General features: G+C 40.4%; 1 non-coding gene across 1 annotated transcript; it reads right to left on the bottom strand.

Annotated features, from left to right (window-relative positions):
• Positions 1–1,363: 1,363 nt before the first annotated feature.
• On the bottom strand, positions 1,364–1,482 carry LOC139610810 (5S ribosomal RNA). The gene has a single exon (XR_011686115.1). It is a non-coding gene; the product is annotated as a 5S ribosomal RNA (ribosomal RNA).
• Positions 1,483–13,025: the final 11,543 nt, after the last annotated feature.

Genomic DNA, 13,025 nt, shown 5'->3' on the forward strand with positions numbered 1-13,025 from the left:
TCAGCTTCGCACTCACTCCCCTCCTGACCTGACTCAGACCCTTCACGGACCTCCTCTGATTCACTGTTCCTACAGACACAGTTTTCCATATTGTTGTGGCATAGCTCACACCTCTCCTCGACTTTTACGCATTCTCTCGCGTAATGCCCCTGGACTCCGCATTTATGACAGGTGAATTCCGGGCATTCTCTGAGGATGTGCCCTGGCTGAATACAAATTCTACACACCTTAACCTGCCTGTCATGAATCACCCTGAAGTATTCCGGCCCCGTGGCCGTTTGAAACCGAGCCGAATAAGGAAGAGACTGTACCGTTTCATTAAACTTTACTTTCACGTACCTGGTCCCGTCTGCGATTCTCGTTCCCGGCCACATTCTTCTCTTAATCTGTGATGTGGCCGACACTCCCCAGCCATGTAGTTTCTGCAGTATTTCCTCGTCCGTAATGTACGCCGGCAGCCCCAGGAATGACACCACCAGCTCGTCATTTGTCAGCTCCTTCCCCAGCACACTCGTTGCTCCGATCCTGAAGCCGTCCAGCAGCCTTTGTTTCCCAGACGTGTTCGTCATCGTGATCTCGTATCTCTTGTTACCAATGCATCTGCATGCAATTAGTCCCCCGCACAGCTCTCTCACACACTTCATTAGCTCCATCGTTGTTACATTGTCATCTCCGTTTAGCTCAATCTGGATCGTTAAATCTTTTTCATAAGCCGTTTTCGTTCCTGCTGTCTGTGTTTTCGCCGTTACCGTTTCGTTTAGTCCGTTTTCCTTTCTCAAAGTGTTTGTAAACTGTCCATTAGTCCTGGCCGCCATTTTGTCCATCCGTAGTTTAAACCCACAAACGGGTTCAAAAAAAAAGAGGGAAAAGAAAAAGCTGTAATCCCCCCAAACAGCGTTAAAGCTGTTGGGGGAATGAAAACACACAAAAACCACAGTCGCTCAAACACTAAAACACGCTCATTCACACAAATAATAACTCGAAAAAAAACACTCGCTCGCTCGCTCGCTCTCTCTCGCTCACTTCCTATCTCTCAACTGCCGTGCAACCTGTCATGCGTGATGCGTGCTCAGGGTGGTATGGCCGTAAGCCGCAGAGCAAGTGACAACTACCCCCTTTATACATGATGATCCACACCATCACAGACATGGCTGTGTATGTCAAGCGCGGGTGTCTTTGCTCGACTTTCTTTCTTTCTTTCTTTCTCTCAACTTGTCAACTGTGTAATGTGATAATATGAAAGTGTGGTTTGTGCACTGTGAGCTGAACTGTCTGCACAGTGATTGACAGTTGAGCAGTGGCACAGTCAGTGCTGTTTACTGAAGCAGCAGCGTCCTCTGTTGTTTGCACAGAAAAGTGAAAAAGCTTACAGCACCTGGTATTCCCAGGCGGTCTCCCATCCAAGTACTAACCAGGCCCGACCCTGCTTAGCTTCCGAGATCGGACGAGATCGGGCGTGCTCAGGGTGGTATGGCCGTAAGCCGCAGAGCAAGTGACAACTACCCCCTTTATACATGATGATCCACACCATCACAGACATGGCTGTGTATGTCAAGCGCGGGTGTCTTTGCTCGACTTTCTTTCTTTCTTTCTTTCTCTCAACTTGTCAACTGTGTAATGTGATAATATGAAAGTGTGGTTTGTGCACTGTGAGCTGAACTGTCTGCACAGTGATTGACAGTTGAGCAGTGGCACAGTCAGTGCTGTTTACTGAAGCAGCAGCGTCCTCTGTTGTTTGCACAGAAAAGTGAAAAAGCTTACAGCACCTGGTATTCCCAGGCGGTCTCCCATCCAAGTACTAACCAGGCCCGACCCTGCTTAGCTTCCGAGATCGGACGAGATCGGGCGTGCTTTTTTTTTTTTTTTTTTTTTTCTTTTATTATGAAAATATACAAAGCTTTTCAGAACACAATATTTACATATACATACACATTAACAACAAAACAAAGCACAAAGGATAAAAATCATAAATTAATATGAAATCTACCTCCATCATCAATAGAAATAAGGCTACTGCCTTGCACAAAAAACTCCTCAAACAAACTCCTACTCAAAAAGTTCCATCGCAAAGCAACATCTTTCCTTAATACCGATACAAACAAAGCTAACACTTCTATCCTCTTCCCTTCAAAATGTGCTAAATTTCTCCTTAGCCATACTGCATATCTAGCATGACTTAATACAAAATTAAACAAATTAACATTCACAGTTTTTGATGTTTTACTTGAACCAAAAAAGAAAACTTTCTTCCAATCATTCGCTATCAGATCTAATTTCCAATTGTTTTTGATCAGGGTTATTAGTTTCAATTGAAAGTTCTTTAATTCCTTGCATTCAAAAAACAAATGCATCAGTGTTTCAGGATCTGATTTACAAACATCACAAAACCGATCTACATTTTTATTAATTTGGTGAATGACCACATTCGTGTATATTCTGTTATGTCTGAGTTTGAAGTCCAAATTTTCACAGTCTATGCTATTGTACTTGACATGTAAATTTTTCCAAATTTCTTTCACATTCAGATCCTGAAATACCTTCAACCAAACATTTTCTGATGCTGGGGTCTTGATTTCTTTCATCAGCATCAACGTGTACAACATCTTTACTTTTATTTTATTAAAGAGCATTTTCCCATCAATCTGATCAATGTACAGATCTGGTAGCTCACTCTTTCCTACCTGAACTGTTTCCCTCTCTATTGTTTTAATCCATATATCCGGTAAGCTTCCTTTTATGCACTTAATCACATTATCCACCTTAGTTCTACCTACCTCCTCGTCTATCTCCACAACACTGTCAAAAATGGCTCTATTTGGCAAGAAGCCAGGCACATACTCATAAGCAAAATCTCTCACTTGTTTTAATCCTGCTTGTATGAAAACTTTGTCATACAAAACATTCCCACTGTTTTTTATTTGTGGATTCATAAATACTGGCTGATCTAATATTTGATTTATTGTTTTGCAGTCATATTTCAGGTGCTCAATGAAATCTGCCCAAGCTAGAAATACCTCTTGATAAAACACAGGAAGATTTTCCAACATATTCTTTCTGAATCTCATAAAGATCCCACTGTCCCCACATCCTCCACTTTTACACAGAAAATCCTTAAAGAACCCTTTCCAACCATACTCCTCCTTACCATATAGATATTTTTTAACCACCTTTATTCTCAATGCTTTTCGTTTAACATCTAAGTCCATCAGTTTTAGCCCTCCCTCTCCATACCCTGCTATTAATGTCTTCATAGATATTTTAACTCCTTTTCCTCTCCACAGAAACTTACTTATTACAGCTCTCACCTCATTCAAAACCCACTCAGGGAGATCTAGAGCTCCCATCACATAATTAAATTTTGATAGAAGCAATGAGTTAATGACTACAACCTTACCTTTTAATCGCAGCCCTCTCATAGACCACAAATTTAATAATTGTTTAACTTTATTCAATATACCAGTCCATGTGGCATCTCTCGCTTCCTTACTCTGTACTCCTATGTTCACACCCAATATTTTAATGAAGTCTCTCGTTATCTTTAAAGGAATTTCACACTCTTCTGGATTTGTATGCCCTACACACATAATTTCTGATTTTTCTATGTTTACTTTTGCTCCTGATGCTCTCCCATATGTTTCAACATGTTTCATTATTCCTTTTACACTTTCTATGGTTCTGACAGTAAAGGTTGTATCGTCAGCAAATTGATGAATTAGACTATTTGTGCTATATGGTATTTGAATGCTTTGTAAAGAAATGTCTTTTTTACATAGTGTTGCCAATGGTTCTGCTGCTAAAGAATAGAGCAAGGCTGAAAGAGGACAGCCTTGTCTGACTGACCGTTGTACTGGGAAAACATCAGTGAGCATACCATTTATTTTCACACAACTTTTAGCATTTGCATATAGCAACATTATCCAATTAACAAACCTATCCCCAAAACCAAATTTGCCCAAAACCTGTTCTAAATACCCATGTTCAACCCTATCAAAAGCTTTATTTAAGTCTAAATTCAGGACTAGACCACCCTCACCATCATTATTCATACTATTGACTACATCTCTAATTGTACATATGACATCAGTGATGTCCCTACCTGGTATACTATAAGCTTGTGTTGGTGCTATTATTTCTCCTACCACGTCCCTCAATCTATTGGCTAAAGCTTTTGTTAAAATCTTGTAGTCCGAGTTCAACAGACTTAAAGGCCTGTAATTTTCTAATTTAAACGGACTCCCTCTTTTTTTAAACAAGATAGTAATAACCCCTGTTGCCATTGACTCTGGAACCGTTTTCCTTTCCTCCATACACTTATACACTTTCAACAGTATTGGCACCAATATATCAGAAAAAACCTTATAAAATTCATGTGTCAGGCCATCTGAACCTGGACTCTTGCTGGATTTCATTTGCTCTATAGCTATTTTAATTTCATCAATTGTCAAATCATCGTCACACATTTGTTTACTTTCATCTGATATTCTGGCATCAACAGTATCTAATATCTCATCCACACATTCCTGCACTATACCTTCCTTTTGAAACAGTTTTGCATAAAAAGCTTCCACTACCTCCAAAATGCCTACAAAATCTGTCACTCTCTCTCCATTCTCACTTTCTAGCTCCGTTATATAAGACTTTACCTGTTTACTTTTCTCCAAGTTGAGAAAGAAGTTTGTACACTTTTCTCCCTCAACTGCATACTGAGCCCTACTTCTGATAACTGCTCCCTCATATTTTTCTCTCTCATAATATTCTATCTCACCTTCTAATTTCATAAAGTATGTCCTATCCCGATTCGGATCCTCCTCCAGTCTTTCCAGCTCTTTTATTAATTTTTCTTTCACTTCATTTTCCTCTTTCTTTTTCACAAAGTTCCTCTTTTTTGCAAATCTAATACTTGTTCTTTTTATTTTATTCTTCATCTGTTCCCACCATAAACAAACATCGTCTTCAAATAAAGTATTTTCTTGCTCATTTTTTATAAGTCTTGAAATAATTTTTCTATATTCCTCCTCTTTTAACAAACAAGAGTTTAAACACCAAACCCCCCCTCCCCTCCCTTCACATCTCACCCCAAAACCAAAAGTTAAAGCAGCATGATCACTTAAACCCAAAAACTTATATTTTACATTCAAGACCCAACTCAAAATATTTCTTTTAATCAAAACTAAATCTATTCTGCTTTGTTTCACTTTTCCCAAAACCATTTGCTTTCTTGAGTATTCTCTCCTGTTTGGATACATATCCCTCCATACATCAACTAAATCTTCCTTATTCATAACATCAAATAAAACACTCCTTGAAGTATCGTTTCTGAAATTAACACTGCTGGACCCATCCAGCCTTGTACACCATAAATTAAAATCACCAACCAAAATACATCTCTCAGTACAAAAAGTCCTCAAATTATCAAACATTTCTCTTCTTTCCTTTTCAATATTTGGTGCATAGACATTAATTAATCTAAACCTAATGTTACAAAAATTAAATTCAATGACAAGCAACCTCCCTTTGTCATCTTTGTGGACTACCTGTATGTCAGTCAATGTCTCCTCTTTTACCAAGATAGCAACACCACATGCTCTGTGACTCATATTATTTGCAATAATTTTGCCTCTCCACAGTGAGCTGATATCTTTAAAAACTTCGTCAGTCCAGTGAGTCTCTTGCAGGCACAGTACTTCTGCTTTTATGGCATTAAATACCAACTCCGCTTTCGTTTTTCCTCTTAGACCGTTACAGTTAAACGAAGCAATATGCAACATAAGGCATAAAACAAAAAAGAATAGCAGAGCAGCAGCCATACCTCTACTTTTTAACCTTCATCTTCTCCTTTTCCTTCGCCCTCTTCTTTCTCTTCAGCTGTCTGATGGTCTCTGCGCTGACGTCCATCCCCTCCTCGCCCTCAGACCCGTCCGACACAGCTTTCCCGTCTTTTTCATTTGCTGCCCGCGTTCCAAAGCCAGCATAATTGTCTGGATTTTGTGGTGCTGGATTATCAGAGTCTCTCCCTCCTTCGTCTCCTCTCGATTCCCCACAGTCACGGTTTCCCTCCTCGTGGGTCTCTCCGGTCATTCCCGGCTCCTCCCTCTCGACGCCGCCTCTCCGTCCATCCTCCTCTCTCCCCGTATCGGCGCCGTCCTCCGCCTCTCTCTCCTCCTCGTCAGAGACGTCGGAGTATGACGGCTCTTCGGCGTCCTCCCCCGGCTCTCCACACACACACAGGGAGATCTTTTCTTTGCACAGAGCACATTTCCCCTCCGCATCACACTCTCGTGCGTAATGCCCCTGTTTCCCACATTTAAAACAAATAAAAGTGGGACAGTCTCTGACAATGTGGCCAGGCTGTATACACAAGCGGCAAACTTTAACTTGCCTGTCATGGATGACGCGGAAGTGCTCCGCTCCGCTTACCGTCTCAAACTTAGTGGAATATGGCAATGATTTCACAGCGTCTGTGAAACGGACCTTTAAAAACCTCGTCCCATCAGCGATGTCCGTCCCTGGCCACATCCTCCTCTTAATGGACGAGACCGCAGTGACTCCCCAGTCCTGTAGTTTTGCCAATATTTCCTCATCCTCTATGTAAGTGGGCAGATTAATGAATGAGACGACCATTTCATTGTTACCCAGTTCTTTCGCCATCAGTCTGTTGTTCCCAATTCTCAGTCCGTCCATCAGCTTTTTCTTCCCGCTTTCCTCTTTCATCGTCAGCTCGTATGACTTTGGCGTCTTAAAACGGCAGCCAAGCACTTCTCCACACTCCGCCCTCACTTTTCTCAGCATGTCCATCATCGTTGTTCTCTCCTCTCCTTCTATTTCCAACATGATTGTCAGTCTCTTTTCGTACATTTTCTTCTGTTTTTCCGCACTCGCGGGCATTCTCTTCTCCGTCGTCTTTTCCGTTCCTTTGTCTGTCACCGTTGGATCCATTTGAATGATTTTTTAAACACAAAGAGTCCCCCAGACAGCAAAAGCTGTCGGGGGATGTAACCCACAAATTAAATACTAAACTAAAAAATTACAAACCAGCAAAAACCAAGGCTGAAAACGATCCAAAAAAACACGGACTGATTGACTGTCGTGAACGTACGGCGTGCTCCTCCTCTGTGCGTGCTCAGGGTGGTATGGCCGTAAGCCGCAGAGCAAGTGACAACTACCCCCTTTATACATGATGATCCACACCATCACAGACATGGCTGTGTATGTCAAGCGCGGGTGTCTTTGCTTGACTTTCTTTCTTTCTTTCTTTCTCTCAACTTGTCAACTGTGTAATGTGATAATATGAAAGTGTGGTTTGTGCACTGTGAGCTGAACTGTCTGCACAGTGATTGACAGTTGAGCAGTGGCACAGTCAGTGCTGTTTACTGAAGCAGCAGCGTCCTCTGTTGTTTGCACAGAAAAGTGAAAAAGCTTACAGCACCTGGTATTCCCAGGCGGTCTCCCATCCAAGTACTAACCAGGCCCGACCCTGCTTAGCTTCCGAGATCGGACGAGATCGGGCGTGCTTTTTTTTTTTTTTTTTTTTTTCTTTTATTATGAAAATATACAAAGCTTTTCAGAACACAATATTTACATATACATACACATTAACAACAAAACAAAGCACAAAGGATAAAAATCATAAATTAATATGAAATCTACCTCCATCATCAATAGAAATAAGGCTACTGCCTTGCACAAAAAACTCCTCAAACAAACTCCTACTCAAAAAGTTCCATCGCAAAGCAACATCTTTCCTTAATACCGATACAAACAAAGCTAACACTTCTATCCTCTTCCCTTCAAAATGTGCTAAATTTCTCCTTAGCCATACTGCATATCTAGCATGACTTAATACAAAATTAAACAAATTAACATTCACAGTTTTTGATGTTTTACTTGAACCAAAAAAGAAAACTTTCTTCCAATCATTCGCTATCAGATCTAATTTCCAATTGTTTTTGATCAGGGTTATTAGTTTCAATTGAAAGTTCTTTAATTCCTTGCATTCAAAAAACAAATGCATCAGTGTTTCAGGATCTGATTTACAAACATCACAAAACCGATCTACATTTTTATTAATTTGGTGAATGACCACATTCGTGTATATTCTGTTATGTCTGAGTTTGAAGTCCAAATTTTCACAGTCTATGCTATTGTACTTGACATGTAAATTTTTCCAAATTTCTTTCACATTCAGATCCTGAAATACCTTCAACCAAACATTTTCTGATGCTGGGGTCTTGATTTCTTTCATCAGCATCAACGTGTACAACATCTTTACTTTTATTTTATTAAAGAGCATTTTCCCATCAATCTGATCAATGTACAGATCTGGTAGCTCACTCTTTCCTACCTGAACTGTTTCCCTCTCTATTGTTTTAATCCATATATCCGGTAAGCTTCCTTTTATGCACTTAATCACATTATCCACCTTAGTTCTACCTACCTCCTCGTCTATCTCCACAACACTGTCAAAAATGGCTCTATTTGGCAAGAAGCCAGGCACATACTCATAAGCAAAATCTCTCACTTGTTTTAATCCTGCTTGTATGAAAACTTTGTCATACAAAACATTCCCACTGTTTTTTATTTGTGGATTCATAAATACTGGCTGATCTAATATTTGATTTATTGTTTTGCAGTCATATTTCAGGTGCTCAATGAAATCTGCCCAAGCTAGAAATACCTCTTGATAAAACACAGGAAGATTTTCCAACATATTCTTTCTGAATCTCATAAAGATCCCACTGTCCCCACATCCTCCACTTTTACACAGAAAATCCTTAAAGAACCCTTTCCAACCATACTCCTCCTTACCATATAGATATTTTTTAACCACCTTTATTCTCAATGCTTTTCGTTTAACATCTAAGTCCATCAGTTTTAGCCCTCCCTCTCCATACCCTGCTATTAATGTCTTCATAGATATTTTAACTCCTTTTCCTCTCCACAGAAACTTACTTATTACAGCTCTCACCTCATTCAAAACCCACTCAGGGAGATCTAGAGCTCCCATCACATAATTAAATTTTGATAGAAGCAATGAGTTAATGACTACAACCTTACCTTTTAATCGCAGCCCTCTCATAGACCACAAATTTAATAATTGTTTAACTTTATTCAATATACCAGTCCATGTGGCATCTCTCGCTTCCTTACTCTGTACTCCTATGTTCACACCCAATATTTTAATGAAGTCTCTCGTTATCTTTAAAGGAATTTCACACTCTTCTGGATTTGTATGCCCTACACACATAATTTCTGATTTTTCTATGTTTACTTTTGCTCCTGATGCTCTCCCATATGTTTCAACATGTTTCATTATTCCTTTTACACTTTCTATGGTTCTGACAGTAAAGGTTGTATCGTCAGCAAATTGATGAATTAGACTATTTGTGCTATATGGTATTTGAATGCTTTGTAAAGAAATGTCTTTTTTACATAGTGTTGCCAATGGTTCTGCTGCTAAAGAATAGAGCAAGGCTGAAAGAGGACAGCCTTGTCTGACTGACCGTTGTACTGGGAAAACATCAGTGAGCATACCATTTATTTTCACACAACTTTTAGCATTTGCATATAGCAACATTATCCAATTAACAAACCTATCCCCAAAACCAAATTTGCCCAAAACCTGTTCTAAATACCCATGTTCAACCCTATCAAAAGCTTTATTTAAGTCTAAATTCAGGACTAGACCACCCTCACCATCATTATTCATACTATTGACTACATCTCTAATTGTACATATGACATCAGTGATGTCCCTACCTGGTATACTATAAGCTTGTGTTGGTGCTATTATTTCTCCTACCACGTCCCTCAATCTATTGGCTAAAGCTTTTGTTAAAATCTTGTAGTCCGAGTTCAACAGACTTAAAGGCCTGTAATTTTCTAATTTAAACGGACTCCCTCTTTTTTTAAACAAGATAGTAATAACCCCTGTTGCCATTGACTCTGGAACCGTTTTCCTTTCCTCCATACACTTATACACTTTCAACAGTATTGGCACCAATATATCAGAAAAAACCTTATAAAATTCATGTGTCAGGCCATCTGAACCTGGACTCTTGCTGGATTTCATTTGCTCTATAGCTATTTTAATTTCATCAATTGTCAAATCATCGTCACACATTTGTTTACTTTCATCTGATATTCTGGCATCAACAGTATCTAATATCTCATCCACACATTCCTGCACTATACCTTCCTTTTGAAACAGTTTTGCATAAAAAGCTTCCACTACCTCCAAAATGCCTACAAAATCTGTCACTCTCTCTCCATTCTCACTTTCTAGCTCCGTTATATAAGACTTTACCTGTTTACTTTTCTCCAAGTTGAGAAAGAAGTTTGTACACTTTTCTCCCTCAACTGCATACTGAGCCCTACTTCTGATAACTGCTCCCTCATATTTTTCTCTCTCATAATATTCTATCTCACCTTCTAATTTCATAAAGTATGTCCTATCCCGATTCGGATCCTCCTCCAGTCTTTCCAGCTCTTTTATTAATTTTTCTTTCACTTCATTTTCCTCTTTCTTTTTCACAAAGTTCCTCTTTTTTGCAAATCTAATACTTGTTCTTTTTATTTTATTCTTCATCTGTTCCCACCATAAACAAACATCGTCTTCAAATAAAGTATTTTCTTGCTCATTTTTTATAAGTCTTGAAATAATTTTTCTATATTCCTCCTCTTTTAACAAACAAGAGTTTAAACACCAAACCCCCCCTCCCCTCCCTTCACATCTCACCCCAAAACCAAAAGTTAAAGCAGCATGATCACTTAAACCCAAAAACTTATATTTTACATTCAAGACCCAACTCAAAATATTTCTTTTAATCAAAACTAAATCTATTCTGCTTTGTTTCACTTTTCCCAAAACCATTTGCTTTCTTGAGTATTCTCTCCTGTTTGGATACATATCCCTCCATACATCAACTAAATCTTCCTTATTCATAACATCAAATAAAACACTCCTTGAAGTATCGTTTCTGAAATTAACACTGCTGGACCCATCCAGCCTTGTACACCATAAATTAAAATCACCAACCAAAATACATCTCTCAGTACAAAAAGTCCTCAAATTATCAAACATTTCTCTTCTTTCCTTTTCAATATTTGGTGCATAGACATTAATTAATCTAAACCTAATGTTACAAAAATTAAATTCAATGACAAGCAACCTCCCTTTGTCATCTTTGTGGACTACCTGTATGTCAGTCAATGTCTCCTCTTTTACCAAGATAGCAACACCACATGCTCTGTGACTCATATTATTTGCAATAATTTTGCCTCTCCACAGTGAGCTGATATCTTTAAAAACTTCGTCAGTCCAGTGAGTCTCTTGCAGGCACAGTACTTCTGCTTTTATGGCATTAAATACCAACTCCGCTTTCGTTTTTCCTCTTAGACCGTTACAGTTAAACGAAGCAATATGCAACATAAGGCATAAAACAAAAAAGAATAGCAGAGCAGCAGCCATACCTCTACTTTTTAACCTTCATCTTCTCCTTTTCCTTCGCCCTCTTCTTTCTCTTCAGCTGTCTGATGGTCTCTGCGCTGACGTCCATCCCCTCCTCGCCCTCAGACCCGTCCGACACAGCTTTCCCGTCTTTTTCATTTGCTGCCCGCGTTCCAAAGCCAGCATAATTGTCTGGATTTTGTGGTGCTGGATTATCAGAGTCTCTCCCTCCTTCGTCTCCTCTCGATTCCCCACAGTCACGGTTTCCCTCCTCGTGGGTCTCTCCGGTCATTCCCGGCTCCTCCCTCTCGACGCCGCCTCTCCGTCCATCCTCCTCTCTCCCCGTATCGGCGCCGTCCTCCGCCTCTCTCTCCTCCTCGTCAGAGACGTCGGAGTATGACGGCTCTTCGGCGTCCTCCCCCGGCTCTCCACACACACACAGGGAGATCTTTTCTTTGCACAGAGCACATTTCCCCTCCGCATCACACTCTCGTGCGTAATGCCCCTGTTTCCCACATTTAAAACAAATAAAAGTGGGACAGTCTCTGACAATGTGGCCAGGCTGTATACACAAGCGGCAAACTTTAACTTGCCTGTCATGGATGACGCGGAAGTGCTCCGCTCCGCTTACCGTCTCAAACTTAGTGGAATATGGCAATGATTTCACAGCGTCTGTGAAACGGACCTTTAAAAACCTCGTCCCATCAGCGATGTCCGTCCCTGGCCACATCCTCCTCTTAATGGACGAGACCGCAGTGACTCCCCAGTCCTGTAGTTTTGCCAATATTTCCTCATCCTCTATGTAAGTGGGCAGATTAATGAATGAGACGACCATTTCATTGTTACCCAGTTCTTTCGCCATCAGTCTGTTGTTCCCAATTCTCAGTCCGTCCATCAGCTTTTTCTTCCCGCTTTCCTCTTTCATCGTCAGCTCGTATGACTTTGGCGTCTTAAAACGGCAGCCAAGCACTTCTCCACACTCCGCCCTCACTTTTCTCAGCATGTCCATCATCGTTGTTCTCTCCTCTCCTTCTATTTCCAACATGATTGTCAGTCTCTTTTCGTACATTTTCTTCTGTTTTTCCGCACTCGCGGGCATTCTCTTCTCCGTCGTCTTTTCCGTTCCTTTGTCTGTCACCGTTGGATCCATTTGAATGATTTTTTAAACACAAAGAGTCCCCCAGACAGCAAAAGCTGTCGGGGGATGTAACCCACAAATTAAATACTAAACTAAAAAATTACAAACCAGCAAAAACCAAGGCTGAAAACGATCCAAAAAAACACGGACTGATTGACTGTCGTGAACGTACGGCGTGCTCCTCCTCTGTGCGTGCTCAGGGTGGTATGGCCGTAAGCCGCAGAGCAAGTGACAACTACCCCCTTTATACATGATGATCCACACCATCACAGACATGGCTGTGTATGTCAAGCGCGGGTGTCTTTGCTCGACTTTCTTTCTTTCTTTCTTTCTCTCAACTTGTCAACTGTGTAATGTGATAATATGAAAGTGTGGTTTGTGCACTGTGAGCTGAACTGTCTGCACAGTGATTGACAGTTGAGCAGTGGCACAGTCAGTGCT

The sequence above is a fragment of the Trachinotus anak genome, unplaced genomic scaffold, assembly GCF_046630095.1.
Source record: "Trachinotus anak isolate AG129_WGS33_773 ecotype Australia unplaced genomic scaffold, CSIRO_AGI_Tana_v1 ptg000026l, whole genome shotgun sequence".
In the NCBI taxonomy this organism is placed as follows: Eukaryota; Metazoa; Chordata; class Actinopteri; order Carangiformes; family Carangidae; genus Trachinotus; species Trachinotus anak.